This window comes from Tachyglossus aculeatus, chromosome 14 (genome assembly GCF_015852505.1).
Source record: "Tachyglossus aculeatus isolate mTacAcu1 chromosome 14, mTacAcu1.pri, whole genome shotgun sequence".
NCBI lineage: Eukaryota > Metazoa > Chordata > Mammalia > Monotremata > Tachyglossidae > Tachyglossus > Tachyglossus aculeatus.
This window is the reverse complement of record NC_052079.1, coordinates 24,209,124-24,234,749: the sequence shown is the minus strand read 5'-3', so window position 1 is coordinate 24,234,749 and position 25,626 is coordinate 24,209,124. Positions and strand designations below refer to the sequence as shown.

The 25,626-nt window shown below is 43.0% G+C and overlaps 1 protein-coding gene and 1 non-coding gene across 8 annotated transcripts in view; both read left to right on the top strand.

Annotated features, from left to right (window-relative positions):
• Positions 1-25,626, top strand: part of KCNC2 (potassium voltage-gated channel subfamily C member 2) — a 222,411-nt gene that overhangs the window by 87,665 nt on the left and 109,120 nt on the right. The gene's annotated exons all lie outside the window — the stretch shown is intronic.
• On the top strand, positions 16,792-16,929 carry LOC119937318. Its single transcript, XR_005453995.1, has one exon. It is a non-coding gene; the product is annotated as a small nucleolar RNA SNORA7 (small nucleolar RNA).

Genomic DNA, 25,626 nt, shown 5'->3' with positions numbered 1-25,626 from the left:
ATGTACTTTGATATTCACCCCATCCCCATAGCTCATACGTGCATATCAATTTTTAATTTATTTTAATGTCTTTTCCCTCTCTAGCCTGTAGTTTCTTGTGGGCAGGGATCAAATATATTGTATTGTACTCTCCCAAATGTTTAGTGTAGTGCTTTGCTCATAGTAAATGCTCAATAAATAACACTGATTGATTAATTGATTGAATGTCATTTGGTTTTCAGTGTGGTTCATGGATGAACTAGTGAAACAGCTGTGGAAGCTAGATGTTCTGCAGTAGATCCAAATCTTATAGCCAAAAAAAGAGCTTGTTCTTCAGATCTTTACCTTAAATTTCAACATTCTGTTTTGCAGGCCAATAAAAATCAAACTGTGGTTTTTGTTAAGCACTTACTGTGCACCATGCACTGTAATAAACACTGGGATAAGTACCCCATATACTTCAGGATTCAGTATATTCAGATTAGACACAGCCCCTGTTCCACATGGAACTCACAGCCTAAAGGGGTGGTGGGTGAACAGGCCACTTTGTTGATCTCGTACCACTAACCCACAGCTCTGGATCACCTCCTCAGTCTGTCTCCTTCACTCTTGTTCATGAGACCCAGAGCGTGGCTGGTGGCACTTCAAGTTTATCATTGTGTGCTTTAACTCTGCCCTTTCCTTTACCCAGCATCTTTATTGACACCCATGGCCATTGCCCTTCCCAGTTGTTCCAGACATTTAACTCCCTCCTCAAAACCTCTCTCACCCAACCTCCCACATCTCCTACCTTTAATGACCTGGCCAAGTACTTTATTGAGAAAATTGCCACTATCAGGTGTGATCTCCGTACAGTCTCCTCTTCCCCTACCCAGTCCCTCCCTCCTCCCGACCCTTCTTCAACTCTCCCATGTTTCCCAACAATATCTCAAGAGATTTTCTGCCTTCTCTCAAACTCTACCTGTACTTCTAACCTCATCCCTTTGTGCCTTATCAAAACACTTGGCCCCTCCCCTCTTTCCTCCCTGACTGCCTTCTTCAAGTGTTTAGTCTCCAATGGCTTCCTCCCCATTGCTTTCAAACATCCTAAAAAAAAAAAACCTTCTCTCTTGACCCCATGGCTCCCTTCAGTTTTCCCCCACCTCCCGCCTACCGTTCCTCTCCAAACTCCTTGAATGAGTTGTCTAATAATAATGATGATGTTATTTGTTAAGCACTTACTATATGCCAAGCACTTTTCTAAGCACCAGGGGAGATGCAAGGTAATCAGGTGGGGCTCACAGTCTTAATCCCCATTTTATAGATGAGGTAATTGAGGCATAGAGAAGTGAAGTGACTTGCCCAAAGTCACACAGCTGGTAAGTGGCAGAGCTGGGATTAGAACCCATAACCTCTGAATCTCAAGCCCGTGCTCTTTCTACTAAGCCATGCTGTTTTTCAAGTCTACACCTTCTGTCTCAAGTTCCTCTCCTCCAGTTCTGTCCCTGACCTCTTCTCCAACCTGCCTTCCATCCCCTTTCACTCCACCGAAACTACCCTCTCAAAGGTCACAATTGATCTCCTTCTTGCCAAATCCAATGGCCTCTACTCCATCCTAATCCTCCTCAACCTCTCAGCTCCTTTCGACACTGTTGACCATCCCCTTCTCCTGGAAACATTGTCCATCCTCAGCTTCACTGACACTTTCCTCTCTTCGTTTTCTTCCTATTTCTCTGGCTGCTCATTCTCAGCCTCTTTTGCAGACTCCTCCACTACCTCCCACCTGCTAATTGTGGGAGTCACTGAAGGCTCAGTTCTGGGTCCCTATCTATCCTCCATTTACACTCACTTCCATAGAGAACTCATTCTCTCATATGTCTTCAACTACCACCTCTATGCAGCCTTGATATCTGTCTATCTACATTTCCAGCCCTGATCTCTATCTGCCTCTGCAGTCTCATGTTTTCTCCTGCCTTCAAGCCATATCTACTTGGATGTCCTGCTGTCACCTCAAACCTAACATATCTAAAACATATCTTCCCACCCAAACCCTGTCATTCCCCTGACTTTCCCATCACTATAGATGGCACCACCATTCTTCCTGTCTCATAAGCCTTGGCATTTTCCTTGACTCTTCTCTCTCATTCAACATCGATATTCAATCCATCACTAAATACTGTCAGTTTGTCCTTCACAACATCTATAAAATCTGCCCTTTCTTCTCCATCCAAACTGCTTCCATGTTAATCCAAGCATTTATCCTATCCTGCCATGATTACCACATCAGCTTCCTAGCTAATATCCCTGCCTCCTGTTTCTTCCAACTCCAATCCATACTTCACTCTGCTGCCCTCAAGAACCTCCTCTGGTTACCCAACCACCTCCATATCAAACAGAAATTCCTTACCATTTTCTTTACAGCACTCGATCACCTTGTCTCCTCCTACCTCCCCTCACTACTCTCCTACTACAACTCAGCCCTCACACTTGGCTCCTCTAATGCTAACCTTTTCACTGTACTTCGATCTCATCTATCTAGCCATGGACCTTTCACCCAAGTCCTGTCTCTGGCCTGGAATGCCCTCCATTTTCATATCTGACAAATGATCACTCTCCCTTATTTGAAAGCCTTATTGAAGGCACATCTCCTCCAAGAGGCCTCCCGTGACTAAAGCCCTCCTTTCCTCTTCTCCCACTCCTTTCTGCATTGCCCTGACTTGCTCCTATTATTCATCCCTGCCCCCAGCCCCACAACACATGTATACATATCTGTAATTTATTTATTTATATTAATGTTATCTCCCTCTCTTTACTGTAAGTTTATTGTGGGTGGGGAATGTGTCTGTTATATTGTTATATTGTACTCTTCCAAGAGCTTAGTACAGTGCTCTGCACAGAGTAAGCACTCAATACATTTGACTGTATTGAGTATTGAGTCCCCGTTTTGCAGATGAAGAAACAGGCACAGTGATGTTAAGTGACATGTCCAAGGTCACCCAGCAGGCAACTGTCAGAGCTATGATTAGAACCAAGGTCTTTTGACTCTTGGGCCTATGCTCTTTCCATATGCTAATATTGACTTTTTTGTTTTCTTTTCTACCTCTTTTATCTTTATTAATTATGGTATTTAGTATACCTTATCCAAAAACATCCCCTCCCTAGACCCCATGGCTACCTCCATTTATGGCTCCTTCTCCCTTGTCCACACCTGCTGCCTCCATTTCCCATCCTCCAATTCTCTCCTTCACCCCCTCCAAACTGGCTTCTACCAACTTCATTCCAAAACACCTAACTTCTTAAAGGTCTCCAGTGATCTTGTTGTTGCCAAATGTGATGGCCTCAAATCCTAATCCCCTTCAACCTCCTAGCTGCCATAGACCTGCCATAGACACTATTGACCATCCAATTCTGGATACATTTTCCAGCCTTGGCTTCGCTGATGCTGTCCTCTCCTGGTTCTCCTCCTGATTTTATGGCTGCTCGTCAGGCTTCTGCTCTGCCTCCCACCCCTTAATAGTGGGCATTTCTCAATCTTTGTTCTGAGTTCCCCCTCTATTCTCCATCTGTACCCTTTTTTTTGAGAACTCATTTGCTCACATGGCTTCAACTAGCATCACCGTTCATTTCTTCATCCCCAGCCTTGATCTCTCTCCTTTGTAGTCTCCTATTTCCTCCTGCCTTCAGGACATCTCTACTTGGATGTCCTGCTGACACTTCAGACTTTAGCAGTTTTTAACAGAACTTCTTATCTTCCCATCCAAACCCTGACCTTCCCCTTACTTTTCCATCACTGTGGACAGCACAAGCCCATAACCTTGGCAATATCCTCAACACATCTGTCTCATTCAACCCATAAATTTAATGTCACCAAATCTTGTTGAGCCTACCATCGTATCATCACTAAAACATGACCTTTCCTTCCCATCCAAACTGCTGTTATGTCGATCCAAACACTTACCATATTCCACCTTGACTACTGCATCAGCCTCGTTGCTGACCTCCCTGACCCTATTTCTTTCCATTCCAGTCAATACTTCACTATGCTCCTGGATTGTTTTTCTAAAAAAAGTGCAGTCCATGTTTTCCCACTCTTCCTTACCATTGGCTTTAAAGCACTTAATCACATTGCCCCTTCCTGTCTTACATCACTGACCTCCTGTTGCAACACTGATCTTCAGCACATTCACTTCACTCCTCAAATGCCCACTGTACCTTGATCTCATCTATCTTATTACCAACCCCTTGCCCAAGTCCTGCTTCTGACCTGGAGCTCCCTCTCCATTCATATCCAGCAGACCACCAGTATCTTCACCCTCAAAGTTGTATTAAAAGTATATCTCCACCAAGACACCTATTTCAACTAAGCCCTTACTTCTCCTACTCCTCCCTTCTGCATGCCCACTGCACTTGGAATTGTACCCTTTATTGATTCCACACTCAGCCCCACAGCACTTCTATCCACATCTGTAATTTATTTTACTGTCTGTCTCACCTTCCAGATAGGGAGGGTAGGGAGCCCTCCTTGTGGGCAGGGAGTATGTCTGTCAACTCTATTATATTGTACTCTTCCAAGTGCTTAGTACAGAACTCTTAGCACAGTAAACGCTCTGTAAATACAGTAGATTGCTTGATGTGTTAAGCACTAAGTTAGATTTGATCTCCCACAGTGTCTGTCCTGTATGAGGTAACAATCTAAAAATATCTTTAATAGATTGTGACCCCTCTGTGGGAGAGAGGCAGTTTCTGATTTTGTTACCTTGTGTGTACTCCAGTGCTCAGCTTTAACAGAGGCTTAATAAATGCCTTTATTATCTGTGCATTATTATGTTATCTTATTATTATTATTTCTCCTTCCTATTGACTCCCTTGCCCATTGTCTTTGCCAGATGTTTCAGACATTTAACTCACTCCTCAAACCCCTTGCTCCCCTTCCCCCTCCCTTGCCCCTAATGACCTGGCCACGCATTTTATTGAGAAAATTGATCCTGCCAGGCATGATCTCTTTGAAATCTCCTCTACGCCTCTCCAATCTTTCCTTCCTCTTGCCTGTTCTTCAACTTTCTCATCTTTCACAGCAGTATCTCAAGAGGAGATCTTCTGCTGCCTCTCAAAATGTACCTCCTCTACCTCTGCCTGTTACCCCAACCCTTTGCAGCTTATCAGAATATTTGCCCTCTCCCTTCTTCCCTCTCTGATCTCCATCTTCAAATTTTCACTCTCCAGTGGCTTCTTTTCCACTGCTTTTAAACATGTTCATGTTTCCTTTTACATAAACAAACACTTCTTTGATCCCTGGACTCCCTCCATCTACCCCATCTATCTCCTACCTTTCCTCTCCATACTCCTTGAGTGAGGTGTCTACCCCCATTGCTCCTGCTTCCTCTCCTCCAGTTCTCTCCTTGACCCCCTGTTGCCCCTTCACTCCACTGAAACTGTCCTCTCAAAGGTCATGTTCTTGTCAAATTTGACAGTCTGTACTCTATCCTAATCCTCCTCAATCTCTCAGATGCCTTTGACACAGTGGACCATCTGTACCTTCTGAAACTATTTCCAACTTTGGCTTCAGTGACAGTGTCCTTTCCTGGTTCTCCTATCTCTCTGGTCTCTCTTCTCAAGTCTCTTTCATGGGCTCCTCTTCTGCCTCCCACCCCTTAACTGTGGGAGTCTCTCAAGGCACAGTTCTGGGTCCCCTTCCATGTTCCATCTACACCCACTCCTTTGGAAAACTCGTTTTCTCCTATGACTTCAACTACCATCTATGTGTGGATGATTTTTAAATCTTCATCACCAGCCCTGGTTTCTCTCCTCCTCTGCATCCTCATATTTCCTACTGTCTTTGGGGCATCTCTATTTGGATGTCCCGCTCACACCTCAAACTTAACATGTCCAAAACAAAACTCCATATCTTCCCACTCAAACTTTTGTCCTCCCACTTACTTTCGCATCACCATAGACGACACCACTATCCCCTGTGTCTCACAAGTCCTTAACCTTAGTATTATATTTGATGCCCCTCTCTCACTCAGCTCTCATATTCAATCTGTCAACAAATCCTGTCAGTTCAAACTTCACTACATTGCAAAAATCTGCCCGTTCCTCTCCATCCAAACTGCTACCACGTTAATCCAAGTGTCTCTCCTATCCCAGCTTGATTACTGCATCAGACCCCTCACTGAGCTCCCTGCCTTTTGTTTCTTCCCACTCCAATCCATTCTTCATTCTGCTGCCTGGATAATTTATTTACAAAACCATTCAATCTACATTTCCCCACTCCTCAGAACTTCCAATGGTTGCCCATCCACCTCTGCATCAAACCGAAACTCCTCACCATTGGCTTTAAAGCACTCAATCACCTTGCCTACACCACCCTATCTTCCTGATTTTCTACTACAACCCAGCCTGCACACTTCACTCCTCTAATGCCATCCACAGTCTGATGTACCTCAGTCTCATTTATATTCCCAACAACTGCTAGCTTACATCCTGCCTCTGGCCTGGAATGCCATCCTTCTTCATATCCAGCAGATGATCACTCTCCCCACATTGAAAGCCTTATTAAAAGCGCACTTCCTCCAAGAAAGCACACTTTCCCACTTCCTCTTATCCTACTCCCTTCTGTATCACCATTGTATTAGGATTTTCACCCTTTATTCACCCCTCCTTCAGCCCCACAGCAGTTATGTATATATCTGTAATTTATTTATTGACATCCATATCTGTCTCCTCCTCTAGTCTGTAAGCTCATTTTGGGCAGGGAACATGTCTACCAACTCTGCTGTATAGTACTCTCCCAGAAGCTTAGGACAGTGATATGCACACAGTAAGCACTCAATGAATATGATTGATTGATATATTGACTGACTGATTGATAGCCAGGATAGCAGAATTTGGTGATAGCTTTAAGTTTTGTGTTGTTGTAAATAAAAACCCTTGTTATGTGTAAGGTTTCATGGGTTGGGCTGGAACATAATTTTTGGTTTCTTTATATATATTCACAGCCCATAGTGTCATCCTGAATCAGCAAAGCATTTCATAGTCATTTGTGTGTCTTCTTGTGTGAGTTTTCCTAGAGGACAATATAGTCAGCCCTGATATAACATTCTTCTTTCAGTGCTCTTCCTCAATAGTACTATTACATTCTAATGACAGCTATTTGTAAAATAGCAAAAATGAACAGGCTTAAAACGTTCTCTTACTCTTCATAAAGTTTGTAATATTTTTCATTAGAATAGAGTAATCAAAATTATCTTTGTGTTACTTAATGGCAGGTCCGTTTAGCATCGATAATGGCAGATCTCTAATGAGTTTGTGTAAGTTGCCTTTTACTGAATAGGATGCAAAAATTAAATATTTACATTTGTGCACATGAAAACATTGTACTTGAAATAGTTTAATAGTAGTTCGAATAATAGTATTTGAAATAGTTTCATGTCTTGAAATACTTTAATAGTTGGAATAGTTAACCACCACCCCCAATGGCTTGGGAGAGTACAATGCAAAGATAAACAGACACATTCCCTGCCCACAGTGAGCTTACAGTCTAGAGGAGGGAGACAGACATCAATACAAATAAACAAATTGCAGATATGTAAGTGCTGTGGGGCTGGGAGGGGAGAGCAAAGGGAACAAGTCAGGGTGATGCAGAAGAGAGTGGGAGAAGATAGAACATATTTACATTACTATATTAGCAGGGTCCTGTAGACTGTACGCTTCTTGTGGGCACGGATCACATCCACCAACTCTGTTGTATTGTATTTTCTCAAGTGCTTGGTACAGTGCTCTACAGATAGTAAGTTATTGATTGAACATATTCATTGCTTCATATCATGTTTTTAAATACATTCATATATTGTTTGGGTATTTTTTTGGATCTTGGAGACAAATTCATGTATTTTATATTTTTCCACTTGGAAATTATACTCCATTTGAGGTTTTATACTTATCGCAATTTTCATGGAAACACTTAAATGAGCTATCTAGGGCATAGTACAACTTCTTTCATTATTCATTCCTTCAATCATATTTATTGAGCACTTACTGTGTGCAGTGCACTGTACTGAGCACTTGGGAGAGTACAATGCAACAATAAACAGACACATTCCATGCCCACAATGAGTTTACAATCCAGAGGAAGGAGACAGACATAAATACAAATAAACAAATTTCACATATGTATGTAAGTGCTGTGGGGCTGAAAGGGGAAAACAAAGGGAACAAGTCAGGGCGACGCAGAAGGGAGTGGGAGAAGAGGAAAAGGGAGATTAGTCTAGGAAGGCTTCTTGGAGGAGATGTGCCTTCAATAAGGCTTTGTAGTGGGGGAGCGTAATTGTCTTTTGATTTGGAGAGAGAGGGCGTTCCAGGACAGAGCCAGGACTTGGGCTGGGGTTGGTGTCCAGACAGGTGAGATTGAGGCACAGCACTAGAGGATTATGTGGGCTGGGTTGTTGAAGGAGAGAAGCAAGGTGAGGTAGGAGGGGGCAAGGTGGTGGAGTGCTTTAAAGCCAATGGTGAAGAGCTTTGTTTGATGCAGAGATGAATGGGCAACTACTGGAGTTTCTAAGCACTTGGGAGACTTCAGTACAACATTAAACAGACAGATTCCCTGCCCAGAACAAGCCTACAGTGTAGAGGAAGGAAGACATATATTAATATAAATAAATAAATTACAGATATGTACATAAGTGCTATTAGGCTGGTAGGGAAGAGTGAACAAAGGGAGAAAGAGCAAAGCAGAAGGGTATAGGAGAAGAGGAAAGGGGTACTTAGTGAAGGCCTCTTGGAGGAGATGTGCCTTCAATAAGGCTTTGAAGTGGGGAAAAGTAATTGTCTGTTCAATTTGAGGAGGAAGGGCGTTCCAGGACACAGGAAGGATGTGGGTGAGGAGTCAGCAGCAAGATAGATGAGACTGAGGCACAGTGAGAAGGTTAGCATTAGAGGAGCAAAGTGTATGGGCTGGGTTGTAGTAGGAGAGTAGCTAGGTTAGGTAGGAGAGGGCCAAATGATTGAGTGCTTTACAGCCAGTGGTGAGGAGTTTTTAACGCAGAGTTTCATCACTGGAGATTTTTGAGGATGGGGGGACATGTCCTTAATGTTTTTGTAGAAAAATGATCCAGGCAGCAGAGTGAAGTATGGACTGGAGTGAGGAGAGACAGGAGGCTCGGAGGTCAGCAGGAAGGCTGATGCAGTAATCCAGGTGGGATAGGATGAGTGGTTGAATTAACGTGGTTGTAGTATGGATGGAGAGGAAAGAGTGGATTTTAGCGATGTTGTGAAAGTGGAATCGACAGGATTTAGTGATGGATTTAATACATGGGTTGAATAAGAGAGAGGAGCCAAGGAAAATGCCAAGTTTATGGGCTTGCGAGACAGGAAGGATGGTGGTGCTGTCTACAGTGATGGGAGAGTCAGGGAGAGGACAGGGTTTGGTTGGGAAGATAAGGAGTTCTGTTTTGGACATGTTAAGCTTGAGGTGACGGGAGGACATCCAGGCAGAGATGTCTTGAAGACAGAAGGAAATGTGAAACTGCAAGGAGAAAGAGAGATCAGGGCTAGAGATGTAGATTTGGGTGTCACCAGCATAGTGGTGGTAGTTGAAGCCATGGGAGTGAATGAGTTCACCAAGGAAGTGGGTTTAGGTGGAGAATAGAAGATGATCCATAACTGAACCTTGATGGACACTCCATCAAAGTTAAGGGGTGGGAAGCAGAGGAGGAGCCCGCGAAAGAGACCGAGAATGAAGAGCTAGAGAGATAAGAGGAGAAACAGTAGAAGACAGTGTCAGTGAAGCTAAAGTTGGATAATATTTCCAGGAAAAGTGGGTGCTCAACAGTGTTGAAGACAGCTGAGAGATTGCGGAGGATTAGGATTTAGTAGAGGCCAATGCTTTTGGCGAAGAGGAGATCATTGGTGACCTTTGAAAGGGTGATTTCTTTGGAGGGGATGGAAGCCAGATTGGAAGGGGTCAAGGAGAGAATTAGAGGAGAGGAACTTGAGATAGTGGGTGTAGACAGCTTGCTCAAGGAGTTTGGAGAGGAATGGTAGGAGGGAGATGGGGCATAACTGGAGGAAGCCATGGGGTCAAGTGAGGGGTTTTTTAGAATGGGAAGACATGGGCATGTTTGAAAGCAGTGAGGAAGAAGCCATTGGTGAGTGAACAGTTGAAGATGATGCCAAGGAAGGGAAGGATTTGTTGTGTGTACTCTCCCAAGTGCTTAGTACAGTGCTCTGCACACAGTAAGTGCTCAATAAGTACGATTGAGTGGATGGATGAATGAAGAAGGGAGGACAAGTGTTTTGATAAGGTGCAAAGGGATTGGGTTGGTTGCGCAGGTGGAGAGGGTGGATTTTGAGAGGAAGCAGGAAATATCTTCTAGAGATACTGCCGGGAATGATGGGAAAGTTGAAGGAGGAGATCATGCTTTAGGTCTTTTCTTTAGAAAGACCTAAGAAGCACTTCAGTTTTGAAGACATCTAAAGAAAGCCTTGGTGTTATTAAGTTCATTTTAGATACTCATCTTTTAGGTGATGGTAAACATATAGCAATGTTTTGGGATAGGATATTAGAAAAAGTATCTAGTTAGCATGCTTAATGGGAGTCTAAGCTAGTGGATGCTATATTTCTGTGTCTTCACTTTCAATATGAGGGGGGCTCTTGTTCAGGAATTGATTCCAAGAATATACCACAATATCTGTAGATAGGAGGGACTTCCGTTTTGGTTAAAAACACTATTTTGTATGGATATCAGGTCTCTTGAATCTTTATTAATTTGATTCCTTGTTTAGAATTTATTGATTTTTTAAGTAAAACACATACATCGGATCAGAGCATTTCCCTTTCTTTAAATGATGTCCCCTGGAATCTTCCCAGAGTCTTGATATACAGATTTATACTTAAATAAATAATGTCTTATGGATCCATTAGGGATCTGTCACTTCTGCCTGTCTATCCTTTAGAAATCCATCAGCAGAAATGGTTGATTCTAAATCAATCAGTGGTGTTTATTGAGTGCTTAGTGTGTGCTGAGCACTTTACTAAGCACTTGGGAGAGTACAATATGACACAATTGGTAGACTCATTCTCTGCCCACAAGGGAGAAGCAGCATAGCCTAGTGGATAAAGCACAAATCCAGGAGCCAGAGAATCTGGGTTCTAATCCCAGTTCCACCATTTGCTGGATGTGTAATCGTGGGCAAATCACTTAATTTGTCTGTGTCTTTGTTTCCTCAACTGAGCTCAACTCAAATGGGGATTCAGTACTTGTTCTCCCTCCTACTTAGATTGTGAGGCCCAGGTGGGACAGTCACTGTACCCGGCCTAATTAACTTGTGTCTTCCCCAGCACTTAGAACAGTGCTTGACACATAGTAATCACTTTAAAGCCACCATTAAAAAAACCAAAGAGAACAAGGAGCTTTTGGTCTAAAGACTTATATGGACCTTGTTTTCTTGTCCCAGAGACTGTTTCAGAAAGAACCAGTAAAAATAATTAAATGAAAAAATATCCCTGTTTAAGGATGTTTCAACACTTACGGAAAATAACCCAAACTGCCTTGGAAATTGGCATATTTTACTGATTGGCTCCAGTTTAGTCTACAGTTGACAGTTTAATAAGTTTTCTGAATCAAAATCAGTTTTAGGTTGAATTCAGAATTTCTCTGTGGGATTTTATTTTATCCACCTCTGTAGACTTTGCCATCTCCAAGTGTCTCATTCTGCTTAAAACTAAATCTTTTAATCTCCTAATCTAGTAACAGTAGGCTCTGGAAATAGAAGTTCATCATGTGATACAAATGTAAAAAAATGGGATTTGACCACAGTCCTGCTGTTCCAGGGAATCTTGTGTGTTAAAGATGCATTGTCTTGGGATAGAGGAAAGATGAGGAGAAAGTAAAGGAGAGCATGAAGGGGTGGAAAGAAGGGAAAGGAAGGGGGGAACTGGACAAGTAAGAAGGTTTGGAAAAAGAAGGAGAAATTATTAGAATAATTGCACTTGTTATGCACTTACTATGTGCCAAGTACTGTTCTAAACCCTGGGATAGATACAAGTTAATCAGGTTGGACACAGGCCCTGTCCCACATGGGGCTCACACTCTTAATCCCCATTTTAAGGATAAGGTAACTGAGGTCCAGAGAAGTTAAATGACTTGCCCAAGGTCATACAGCAAACAAGTGGCAGAGCTGAAATTAGAACCCAGGTCCTTCTGACTTCCAGGCCCGTACTCTATCTATTAGGCCACACAGCTTCAGGGAGAGGGAGGGAAGGAGAAGTAGAAAGAAAGGGAAATAGGGGAGCAAAAAGATCTAGGAGAGAGGGGAAGTGGAGCAAGAAATTAAAGGAGAAGTGGGAGAATGGATAAGGGGCTAAGTAAACAAGAAAAGCAGAAGAGAGTAGGTGAGAGGACAGGGCCTATTGAATACTAGGAATCGTGTGCTAGGAATTGAGAGCACTTTGATTAGTCAGATGTAGTGGATCAAGATCAGGGGTTTGAATTCTAGTAATCCCACTTAAATTCTATGAAACCTTAAGCAAATCCCTTCTTTGTATTGCAATCCCTCCTTGAGAAAACTGAGAAAGGTGGTTGTGAATATCAGTGAGTTACTACCAAATTTGCAGAGCACTTTAAATTTGTCAAATGAAAGACATTGCATTATACCCTCAACTATTTTCTGCCCATTTTCCAGCATTCTAATCTGAATGGATATGGTATGAGGTGATCACAAATCAGCAAAAGTGACATATATAACATTTTTAGGAAGAAATCGGTTTTAGGTCTTAAGTTCAGTAAACTGGGACTGATGAGTTGTAGCTTGTGCTAAAATATTTAAAGTTTTACATGGCTCCTCTGAGACAGTCTCCAGATAGAATCCATGTACCTAGGGTGTGTAAATTCTCTTGCTTCGGCATCATTCATGTGTAACTTTTATCAGCATTTGCTTGCTTGCTTTGACATTTATTCAAAACTTACAATGTGTGGGACATTGCTGAGCTTTGTGGAAAAGACGAGAACATTTATTCAGACATGATATCAGCTATAACCAAGCCTCTCCATCTAATCAGATGGTTAAAAGCCTGAAAACTGCCCCTTTAGCTTTAGTATTCTGCAGCTGTCATTGTATTCATTATTAATGATTTCTTATGTTGTTTTTCTGATTTATCATTTCCATTTTTCCTAGACACTTCTCCTTCTCCCTACTAATATTTAAACTGCAAGTACTCTGTGACCCAGGGTCAGTATCTGAATTATCATCATTATTCCTTTCCCCAGAACTTAGAACAGTTCCTTACACAGAGTAGGCACTTACAGCACTACTAGTTGAGGAGTAAGAAAGGAAGGAGGTCTCCTCTTGTTCTATGATCAGGCAGTTTTCTGTGGTAGTGCGTGCTACCACTTCTCAGAGGAGCGTAGCATAGCTGAACCACAAAACACTCCAGTCCAGGCACGGTTATTCCCACTCCCTCCCAGGGGGTCCCAGCAAATCAGTGGTTCCAGGTGCCTTCAAAATGACCCTTTATAGCTTTTGTCCACTGACCTAATTCTCCCCCCAAACAGGCACGCTGGTACCAATCCTTCATGTCCTTCCTTTGGATGCTAAGGCATCAATCAGTTCCCTCAGCCAATCAGTGGTTGTTGTAATCATCATCCACTGTTCCTGGTGGGGTGTGCCAGGACTTACCATCCTGAGTTCCCCACTACTATGCGGCTGGGGTCTGGGGCTTGAGCATTGGGCAGAAGCAAAGTACCAGGGCCAGACCCCCACTGGATTCCAGAGCGCAGGGGGACAGAGCCTGGGTTCCTTGCCGTTGGGCTGAGAGCTGCAGAGAAGGAAGGGAAGGAGGCACCAAGGAGGGTTGGGCCAAGTTCCCTTTATCACTTGACTCCAGAACATGTGGGCTGGGAAGAAATGGATGAAAGGGGGCTGGAATAAGGGCTTTGATCTCCAAGAGGATGGGGGAGGGTATGGCATCCTGAACTCTCAGTGGGGTACACACCCCCATCCTTTCTCTCATCCACATCCCAGCCCCAGGGCAGCTTTGTCCTACCTTTGCTGTGAGAGTCTGAGCTCTCAGCCTGGTGCAAGCTCCTGCCCTCATGCCCTCCAAGTCCAAGATCCAGCATTATCCACTGAAGCTGCTTGCCCACAGTCCAGGAACACTGAAATACTCCACTCTTCCCGTATAATAGTAATAATAACAATAATAATTGTGGCATTTGTTAAGCATTTACTATGTGCCATGCATTGTACTAAGTGCCAGGGTAGATACCACCTGAGAAGCAGCAGGGCACATTGGATAGAGCATGGGCCTGGGAGTCAGAAGGTTATGAGTTCGTTCATTCATTCATTCATTCATTCAGTTGTATTTATTGAGTGCTTACTGTGTACAGAGCACTGTACTGAGCACTTGGAAAGTACAAGTCAGCAACATTTAGAGACGGTCCCTACCCAACAGCGGGCTCACAGTCTAGAAGGGGGAGACAGACAACAAAACAAAACACGTAGACAGTTGTCAAAATTGTCAGAACAAATAGAATTATAGCTATATGCTCATCATTAACAAAATAAATAGAATGGTAAATATGTACAAGTAAAATAAATAAAGTAATAAATCTGTACAAATATATACAAGTGCTGTGGGGAGGGGAAGGAGGTAGGGCGGGAAGGGATGGGGAGGAGGAGAGGAAAAGGGGGCTCAGTCTGGGAAGGCCTCATGGAGGAGGTGAGCTCTCAGTAGGGCTTTGAAGGGAGGAAGAGAGCTAGCTTGGCGGATGTGTGGCAAATTGTGAAGCAGCGTGGCTCAGTGGAAAGAGCATGGGCTTTGGAGTGAGACGTCATGGGTTTGAATCCCAGCTCCGCCACATGTCTGCCGTGTGACCTTGGGCAAGTCACTTAACTTCTCGGAGCCTCAGTTACCTCATCTGTAAAATGGGGATGAAGACTGTGAGCCCCACATGGGACAACCTGATCACTTTGTATCCCCCCAGTGCTTAGAACAGTGCATTGCACATAGTAAGCGCTTAACAAATGCCATCATCATCATTATTATTATGTATGGAGTGAGGGAATTCCAAGCTAGGGGAAGGATGTGGGCCGGGGGTCTATGGCAGGACAGGTGAGAACAAGGCACAATGAGGAAGTTAGCGTCAGTGGAGCGGAGGGTGCAGGCTCGGCTGTAGAAGGAGAGAAGGGAGGTATGGGAGGTGAGGTAGGAGGGGGTGAGGTGATGGAGAGCCTTAATACCAAGAGTGAGGAGTTGTCTGCTGTATGACCTTGGGCAAGTCACTTCACTTTTCTGGGCCTCAGTACCCTCATCTGTAAAATGGGGATTGAGACTGTGAGCCCCACATGGGACTGGGACTGTGTCCAACCTAATTTGCTTGTATCTGCCCCAACACTTAATAATAATAATAATAATAATAATTGTGGTATTTGTTAAGCGCTTACTATGTGCCATTCATTCAATTGTATTTATTGAGTACTTACTGTGTGCAGAGCACTGTACTAAGCGCTTGGGAAGTACAGTTGCCAAGCACTGTACTAAGCGCTGGGGTGGATAGAAGCCAATTGGGTTGGATGCAGTCCCTGTCCCACATGGGGCTCAGTTCCTGGCATATAGTAAGTGTTTAACAAATGCCATAATTATTATTGTTATTATTATTACCTGCAAATTGGGTTGGATACAGTTCAAATTCCACATGGGGCTCCCAGTCTCAATCCCCATTTTACAGATGAGGTAACTGAGTCCCAGAGAAGTAAACTGACTTGCCTAAGGTCACATAGCAGACACATGGCAGAGTCAGGATTAGAACCCATAACCTTCTGACCCATAAGCCTGTGCTGTATCCACTACGCCATGCTTCTGGTTGGGGTTCTGGGATCTGCCTGGCAGCACCACCAGCATGGCTCAGGTCGGTGGCCCCCTCCTCCCTCAATATCAGGCAGGGGGTCACCCAAGAAGAAACTATCTGCATGGGTAACAGTTCAGATAGCCAATTTTAAAGGGCCAGTAAAATTAACATAATAAAGTAACATGCCTGGGAGCTTGAGACTGTAAGATCATTAGGGACAGGGAACGTGACTGCCAACTCTGTTGAATTTTACTCTTCCAAGCACTTAGTACAGTGCTCTGCACATAGTAAGGATTCAATGAATACCATTAATAGATTGATACCTAAAATGTATATCTTCTAAACCAGGGGTTTTCCCAGCTTCCCTCTGCATCACACTGATTAATGATGCATGATGACTAGGAAATAGGAATTCATTCATTCATATTTATTGAGTGCTTAATGCTTGCAGAGCACTGTACTAAGTGCTTGGATAAGTACAATACAACAATAAACAGTGACATTCCATGCCCACAACGAGCTTATAGTTTAGGGTGGGGGAAACAGACATCAATACAAATAAATATAGGGCTAGCACAAACAAGAGTGTGATGGCAGTGTGGTATTAAGCGCCATTCTAAAATATAGAGCTGGAAAACTGTAGTTCTGACCAATCTCCTGTACAACTAAGGGGCCTAGATTTCTCTCAGATGTTACACATGACTTCTTGAGCAGTTTCATCACTAGACTCAACATCAAGTGGCCAGAAGAGATAAGTCAACAAAGTCGTGGAACCAAGTTAAGTTTGTTAGCACTGAAGCTATGCTGACTCCAATATAGCTGCCCTTAGGGACAGGGAGTTGGGGGAGGGGAGGAACACATGGAACGGCTAGTTATACAAACAATTACTGCACAGTAAGCTAAATTTTGGAATGTCAAAGCAAAAAGGACAGAAGAAACTTAAAGGAATGTATACTCCTTTGTTTCTTCCAATGTGTAATTTATTTGGCCCTTTTCAGGGTCACATCTGGAGAGTTTCCAGTACCCTACCAGTCTTGGCTATGGGAGGGAGAGTCAAGCAGAGGCGTACCCATTCCATTCCTAGCTTGGGCAGGGGCTAGCGAGTGGAAGGCAATCTTCTACAAGGGCGGAGACTCGAATTTACTGTGCAGAAGGCGGCAGTGGTAACCACTTTCATATTTTTACGAAGAAAACTCTATGGATACGCTACCAGAATAATTGCAGATGGAGAGCGGGGCATTCTGGGGTAGATGTGTCTGTGGTGTTCCCCTCTCCATCCCCCCCGCCTTACCTCCTTCCCTTCCCCACAGCACCTGTATATATGTATATATGTTTGTACCTATTTATTACTCTATTTATTTATTTATTTATTTTACTTGTACATATTTACTCTATTTTATTTTGTTAATATGTTTTGTTTTGTTCTCTGTCTCCCCCTTCTAGACTATGAGCCCACTGTTGGGTAGGGACCGTCTCTATATGTTGCTAACTTGTACTTCCCAAGCGCTTAGTACAGTGCTCTGCACACAGTAAGCACTCAATAAATGCAATTGATTGATTGATTCATTGATTGGTGTTGCTATGGGTTGGAAACGACTCGACGGCATAAGACAGGGCAAGAAATTTATTTTAATGTCTGTCTTCCCCACTAGATTGTAAGTTCCTTAAGGACATGGATCACTTCCGTTTAGTCTGTTGTACTGTCTCAAGTGCTTAATATGGTGTTTTGCACAAGGTAAGTACTCAGTGAATACTATTGACTGGTTGAATGATACTGTTAAACCAAGCCTTAGGCAATGCTGCTTCTCAATGGAAATCTAGAAATCAATTCCTACAGATGGACCAGCCTGATGCACTGTAACAAACGAAGAAGCTGTTCTTTTTAACTAAAAGTTTTGTATGGAACATGGTACAAAGAATGTCTTAAGACAAAAGAATAGTTGAATTTTCTCATCATCATCATCAGTGGTATTCATTGAATCTTTACTGTGTACAGAGCACTGTCCTAAGCATTTGGGAGAGTACAATACAACAGAATTGGTAGACATGTTCCCTGCCCACAGAAAGCTTACAGTCTGGAAGAAGCAATTTAGAAAGAAATGAAACCATATTTTGCGAAAATATCAAAATCAAATTAATCCTTAGTGGCCCCTGATCATCTTGTAGGCCGTTTGGAATGGTGTTCATTCTCTCTGACTCCATCTATTTCTCTATGACACCCACTTGATTTCTGTCTCTTTCTCTATTTTTCCCTATTTCACCAGTTCTTCAGTAGAAACAGTGTGGCGTAGTGGAAAGAGCATGGGTCTGGGAATCATAAAACTTGGATACCAATCCCAGCTCTGCCACTTGCTCCCCAGCTGCAGCACCTGGCTAGACACTTTATTTCTTTGGGCCTCGGTTAACTCATCTGTAAAATGGAGGTACAATACCAGTTTTCCCTCCAACTTAGATTCTGAGCCCCATGTGGGACAGGGATTGTGTCTGATCCGACTGTATCTCCTCCAGAGCTTAACAAATACCACACATAATTGGTAATATTATTATCACAATTATCATCCCTTTCTCCTGGAAACATTATCCAACGTCAGCTTCATTGACACTGTCCTCACCTGGTTCTTCTCCTATATCTCTGGCCACTCATTTTCAGTCTTTTTCATGAGTTCCTCTTCTGTCTCCCACCCCTTAACTGTGGGTTTCTCTCACGGTCCAGTTCTGGGTCTCCCTCTATTCTCCATCTACACCCACTCCCTTGGAGAACTCATTCACTCACATGGCTTCAACTACCACTTCTATGCAGATGATACCCAAATCTACACTTGCAGCCCTCATCTCTATCACTCTCTGCAGTCTCTCACTTCCTTCAAGACTTATTTACTTGGATGCCTTGCCATTTCCTCAAACCTAACATGTCTAAAACAGAACTCCCTATCTTCCCACCCAAACCCTGTCCTTCCCATGACTTTCCCATCACTGATTTACATTGGCCCTTTCTCGTAAGCCTGCAAACTTGGTGTTACCCGTGACTCCTCTGTCATTCAACCCACATATTCAATCCACCACTAAATCTTGTCTGTTCGACCTTCACAAAATCACTAAAATCCGCCCTGTTCTCTCCAAATTGCCACCAAATTAATCCAAGCACTTATCCTATCCCACCTTGATTACTGGATCACCTTCTTGCTGACTTCCCTGCCTGCTCTCTCACCCCACTTCAGTCCATACTTCACTCTGCTGCCCTCAAGAACCTCCAGTGGTTGCCCATCCACCTTAGCATCAAACAGAAACTCCTTACCATCAGCTTTAAAATACTTGATAGCTTTGCCCCCTCCTACCTCACTACTCAGCTATTACATCCCAGCCCACACACTTGGCTCCTCTAATTCCAACATTTTCACAATACCTTTTTCTCATCTATCTTGCTGCAGACCTTTTGCCCACAGCCTGCCTCTGGCCCGGAATGTCCTTCTTCATATCCAACTGACAATCACTCTCCCCCACTTCAAAGCCTTACTGAAGGCATTTCTCCTCCAGTAGGCCTTCCGTGACTAAGCTCTCCTTTCCTCTTCTCCCATTCCCTGCTCTGTCACCCTGACAGCTAGACTGCAAATTCACTGTGGGCAGGGAATGTATATGTTTATCATTGCATTGTACTGTCCCACATGCTTGGTACAGTGTTTTGCACATAGTACATGTTCAATAAATGTGACTGATCGACTGATTGAATGATGTTAGTAACTGAAAAATGCATTTGATTTGGAAACTGTCCCTGCCATCAGCCATTCCAGTGCCCAGAGAGTGATGTTTTTAAATTGGTGACAAAGGGAAGTTTACTTCTCCCAACTCTGTTATTTTGAGCACTGTGTAAAAAAAAAATCATATCCGTGAGTCCTTTTCTTCTCTTTCCATTTATAGATTTCCCCACAGGTTCCTTTCTTTTGTAAGTTATTTTTATGACTCATTTTCTCTAATGAAGAATGAAAATTTAATTATTCGGGAATAGTCTATAGGAAATACCAGTCCATGCTTCTGCTATATTTTTCAATTGCTAAGATAAATCGTTGAAATAGCAGAGAAGGCTCTCTGGGAATTGCATTAGCTTAGGTCAGAAGAAATTAATTGGTATTGTTATTGTCTTATTTTTGGTTATTAATCTTTTTGAAATAATTACTAAAAATACAAGTGCAATCTAATTTAACTTTTATGTCCTCTGCCTACCGAACTCTTCAGATTAGCTAAACCACTTCTGGTGCTGTAGGCTTTTCACAGTGAATATTTGTGACATTTTATGTAACTGTGTTCTGAGATTGCTGGAAATGGCCTTTCAGAAACTTAACTGTATAGTACTTAACTAAATTCAATAATACAAATTTCAATTTCACATTTTCTGCTGTATGTTAAATAAACCACTTACCTGAATTAGAATCTAGTTTCCAAATTATTCAGATTTTAATATATCTAAATTGAACCTGGTCCTTATCAAAACATTTATAAAAACTGGTGATATTTCTTGCAATGTATTGCTTCTTGTTTATATGCAATCATTGTATTACTTACAGAACTTCATTTTCAAAATCCTTTGCCCTTATATGAAATTGATATTCTTTTCATTTCCATTATATTGTGTTTTCATGTGATAACGATAACCATATTATTACTGTTATTATCATTATTATTATTGTATTTGTTAAGCACTTACTATGTGCCAGGCACTGTACTAAGTGCTGGGGTGAATACAAGCAAATCAGGTTGGACACAGTCCCTGTTACACATGGGGCTCACAGTCTCAATCCCCATTTTACAGATGAGAAAACTGAGGCACAGAGAAGTGAAGTGACTTGCCCAAGGTCACACAGCAGACAAGTGGCAGAACTTGGATTAGAACCCATGACTTTCTGACTCCCAGACCAGTGCTCTATCCACTATGCCATGCTGTACTTTTAATACACTTACTGCCAAGTTAAATGAAATTGCTTTCAAATAATTTCTATTACCTATATATTTGTCTGCTTCTGAATAATTAGTTTTGTCTTAAAACATACAAGGAGTGTTCAGATAAAGAAAAGTAATTTTAAAATTTGAGGTGCAATATTTTTGACATTGGTAAGATACTAGAAGATAGAGAAGCAGCGTGGCTCAGTGGAAAGAGCACAGGCTTGGGAGTCAGAGGTCATGGGTTTTAATACCAGCCCCGCCACATGGCTGCTGTGTGAACTTGGGCAAGTCACTTAGCTTCTCTGAGCTTCAGTTACCTCATCTGTAAAATGGGGATTAAGACTGCGAGCCCCACATGGGACAACCTGATCACCTTGTATCCCCCCAGTGCTTAGAACAGTGCTTTGCACATAGTAAGCGCTTAACAAATGCCATCATTATTATACCACTAATATCCTGTAATAAATTAATTTGGAGCTTATAATTGTTGGATAACCACACAAAAAAATCCAGTGGATTTGTGGTTACTAAATATTTCCCATTCAATTTAGAACCAATAAAGCCACAAAAGTCACTTATTGTTTCCAAAGTTTCATCCTATAAATAGAGGTGGAAAATTAGCTATAGCCAATTTGGTGCAGAATAGGCCTGATCTTTTGTAAGGCCCAGCCACATTCATTAAGGGCAACTTGCTCTTGGGCCATGCCCTCTTCTGACACTGTGACAGGGCATTTTTTGCCACTGATCGGATGGTTTGATAGTATGTCCATTTCAGTCAGTCAATCAGTGGTATTTATCCAGTGCTTACTATGTGCAAAGCACTGTACTAAACACTTGGGAAATTATGACTCAATAGAGTTGTTACTTCCAATCCTTGCCCTCAAGGAATTTACAGTCTGGAGGGAGAGACAATTGAGCATCTTTTTAGAACTTCTGACCACATGAGCAAATGTGTCCTAAGCAACAGGCGGGGCCAGGATAGTGATGTTCACAAGTGTCTTGGGTCTCTCCTCTCTACAAGTTAATGTGCTACCTTGCTTGGTGCTTTTGTTCCTCTCCCAGCATCTTTGTAGTTATGCTTATGTTGATAATAGTGAGAAGTGTGCTCTGTCACTTCTGGTGTTCCATCCCTTCAACCTCAAGTTTGAAGTTGCCATCCCACTCCAGAGCTGCAAGAGAAGGTCCCAGTTGGCTTGGCATCTGGGTAGGATGGCTCTGTGGTAGGTCATGAGAATTCATAGAAGGGATGAAGAAAATTTGGCCTCTTATTAAATCATGTTTTATATGATTGCCATTATCATTTCCAAGAATAAGTAGGAATTTTTAAAGTTTCATTTTCAAATCTGACAGGAGCCTCTGGAACAGTATTTTTCATATGGTATTGAATTGTGTTTGCTAAGCGGTGGCTATATGCCAAACATCTTACTAAGCCCTAGGGTAGGTACAATACAACTATTCTTCCAGAGTGGTCATTCACTCTTCGAATAGTGCTTCAAGTTTCAAGCGCTTAGTACAGTGCTCTGCACACAGTAAGCACTCAATAAATACGACTGATTGATTGAATAGTATTTATCGAGCAATTCCTGTGTGCAGAGCAGGGAAACTGGCAAGCTAACCCCCGAGGCAGAACTGCTCACCTTCTGTCCCCTGCATAACCTATCTCTGTCAGTTCAAGAAGACTCTGTTTCCTTTGGTGAACAATGGATCCGGAGTGAAAACCCAAATTCCCCTCCCCAAAGCTCCCTGAAGTGCCAAAGGAGGAGAAGATCAAAAGGAACCATTTTTGCATCCTCAGAGCTTCAGAGCCAGCTCTTTGTGGGAATTACACAGCAGCAACTGTGTGCTTTGTACTTACATCTCTATCTCTGCTTACACACTCTAAATACTCTGTTTTAAGACTTAGTCGCCACATCCTTTTTCTTTCCTTAGTGCCTGTGCACTTTTCACTGGCAATTTTTTTGTTTCTAGAAGTGATATCTGCACCTCAGTGACCTAATCTGTAAAATGGGGATTAAGAATATGAGCCCCATGTGGGACAACCTGATTACCTTGTATCTCCCCCAGCGCTTAGAAGAGTGCTTGGTAAGCACTTAACAAATGCCATCATTATTATTATATAAGTGAAGTTTTTGTTCTGATGACTTTGACACCTGTCTACGTGTGTTTTGTTTCGTTGTCTGTCTCCCCCTTCTAGACTGTCAGCCCGTTGTTGGGTAGGGACCGTCTCTATATGTTGCCAACTTGGACTTCCCAAGTGCTTAGTACAGTGCTCTGCACACAGTAAGTGCTCAATAAATACGATTGAATGAATGAATGAATGAATGAACTGGATCAGACAAAGCCCATGTTCCACAAGGGGCTCACAGTCACAGGAGGGAGAGTAGGTATTGAATCCCCATTTTACAGCAGAGGCATATGAGGCACAGAGAAGTTAAGTAACCTTGCCTCAGGTCACACAGCAGCCAAGTGGTGAAACTGGGATTAGAACCCAAGTTTTCTGACACCTAGGCTGATACTCTTTCCACCAGGCCAAGTTCAATACCTCTGAGGGCCAACCGAGACCTGTGGCTCACTAGTGCACAGTATTGCTAGAGATAAATCATTTTTTGGTTCTTAAAGTTGGTGTGTGTGGTGCTTTTGAAGCTAAACATTGGTTGTTAAATATTCACTGAAGCCATGCAAATAAATCTTGTATTTAGAAAAATTAGGCCAGGCCAATTGTTGTGAATGGGCAGCAAAAACTCCTCACTCTTGGCTTCAAGGCTCTCCATCACCTTGCCCCCTCCTACCTCACCTTCCTTCTCTCCTTCTACAGCCCAGCCCACACCCTCCGCTCCTCTGTCGCTAACCTCCTCAGTGTACCTAGTTCTTGCCTGTCCCGCCATCGACCCCCGGCCCACGTCATCCCCCTGGCCTGGAATGCCCTCCTTCCACACATCCGCCAAGCTAGCTGTCTTCGTTCCTTCAAAGCCCTACTGAGAGCTCACCTCCTCCAGGAGGCCTTCCCAGACTGAGCCCCCTTTTTCCTCTCCTCCTCCCCATCCCCCCACCCTACCTCCTTCCCCTCCCCACAGCACCTGTATATATGTTTGTACAGATTTATTACTCTATTTCTTTTACTTGTACATATTTACTATTGTATTTATTTTGTTAATGATGTGCATCTAGCTTTACTTCTATTTATTCTGATGACTTGACACCTGTCCACATGTTTTGTTTTGTTGTCTGTCTCCCCCTTCTAGACTGTGAGCCCATTGCTGGGTAGGGACCGTCTCTATATGTTGCCAACTTGTGCTTCCCAAGCACTTAGTACAGTGCTCTGCACACAGTAAGCGCTCAGTAAATGCGATTGAATGAATGAATGAATGAATGAATTAGTACAGAGCTTGGCACATAGTAAGTACTGAACAAATACCATCCAATTATTTTTATTATTAGGTGAGAAAAAAATTGAAGCCAGCAGCAGGCGTTCCTAACTTTCAGCATATTAGGATGGTTGTATTGGTTGTGGTTGTTGGCCTCTGAACAGCTCTGTCTGACCACTGAGGAGGCTGAAACTTGGCTCCTTCAATTACAGCATTCTGCAGCGCTTGTTTGTATAGTTGTTCCTCTCAGTTTATATTTTTTTCTCTGTTTTTATTGTTGGGGGCAATTGTGATTCATCCTTGGAGTGCTCAGGGCTCATTAGAAGTTAAGAGATTATGAGCCAAAGGGAGAGGATGGAAAAGAACAAAGCAAAGAATAGTTTTTTTGTTTGTTTGTTTGTTTTTTAATGGCATTTATTAAGTGCTTACTATGTGCAAAGCACTGTTTTAAGTGCTGGATATTGTCTTCAAGAACAGCAAACGTAGGCTGAAGGAGTAAGACTAGCTGGTGATCATTCTCAAGAATAGTAAATAGGGAGAGAGAAAGGAGTGTAATATGAGGGGGGACCCTCTGACCATAACAGATCAGATAAAGAAGATTCTTGACCATAAAGCTGATAGCCAGAAAAGAATCCCTGGAGAAAACAGCGCAAAATCCATGTGGAGGGAAGAATCAATCAATCAATCAATTGTATTTATTGAGTGCTTACTGTGTGCAGAGCACTGTACTAAGCACTTGGGAAGTTGTAAGAGGTAGGAGGGGCGAGGATGGAGAGCCTTGAAGCCGAGAGTGAGGAGTTGTAAGTTGCCAACTTGTAAGTTGGCAACATATAGAGACAGTCCCTACCCAACAGTGGGCTTACAGTCTAGAAGGGGGAGACAGAGAACAAAATCAAACATACTAACAAAATAAAATAAATAGAATATATATGTACAAGTAAAATAAATAAATAAATAAATAGAGTAATAAATATGTACAAACATATATACAGGTGCTGTGGGGAAGGGAAGGCGGTAAGATGGGGGAGATGGAGAGGGGAACAAGGGGGAGAGGAAGGAAGGGGCTCAGTCTGGGAAGGCCTCCTGGAGGAGGTGAGCTCTCAATAGGGCCTTGAAGGGAGGAAGAGAGCTAGCTTGGCGGATGGGCAGAGGCAGGGCATTCCAGGCCCGGGGGATGACGTGGGCCGGGGGTCGATGGCGGGACAGATGAGAACGAGGTACAGTGAGGAGATTAGCGGCAGAGGAGCGGAGGGTGCGGGCTGGGCTGTAGAAGGAGAGAAGGGAGGTGAGGTAGGAAGGGGCGAGGTGATGGAGAGCCTTGAAGCCCAGGGTGAGTAGTTTCTGCCTTATGCGCAGATTGATTGGTAGCCACTGGAGATTTTTGAGGAGGGGAGTAACATGCCCAGAGCGTTTCTGGACAAAGACAATCCGGGCAGCAGCATGAAGTATGGATTGATGTGGGGAGAGACACGAGGATGGGAGATCAGAGAGAAGGCTGATGCAGTAGTCCAGACGGGATAGGA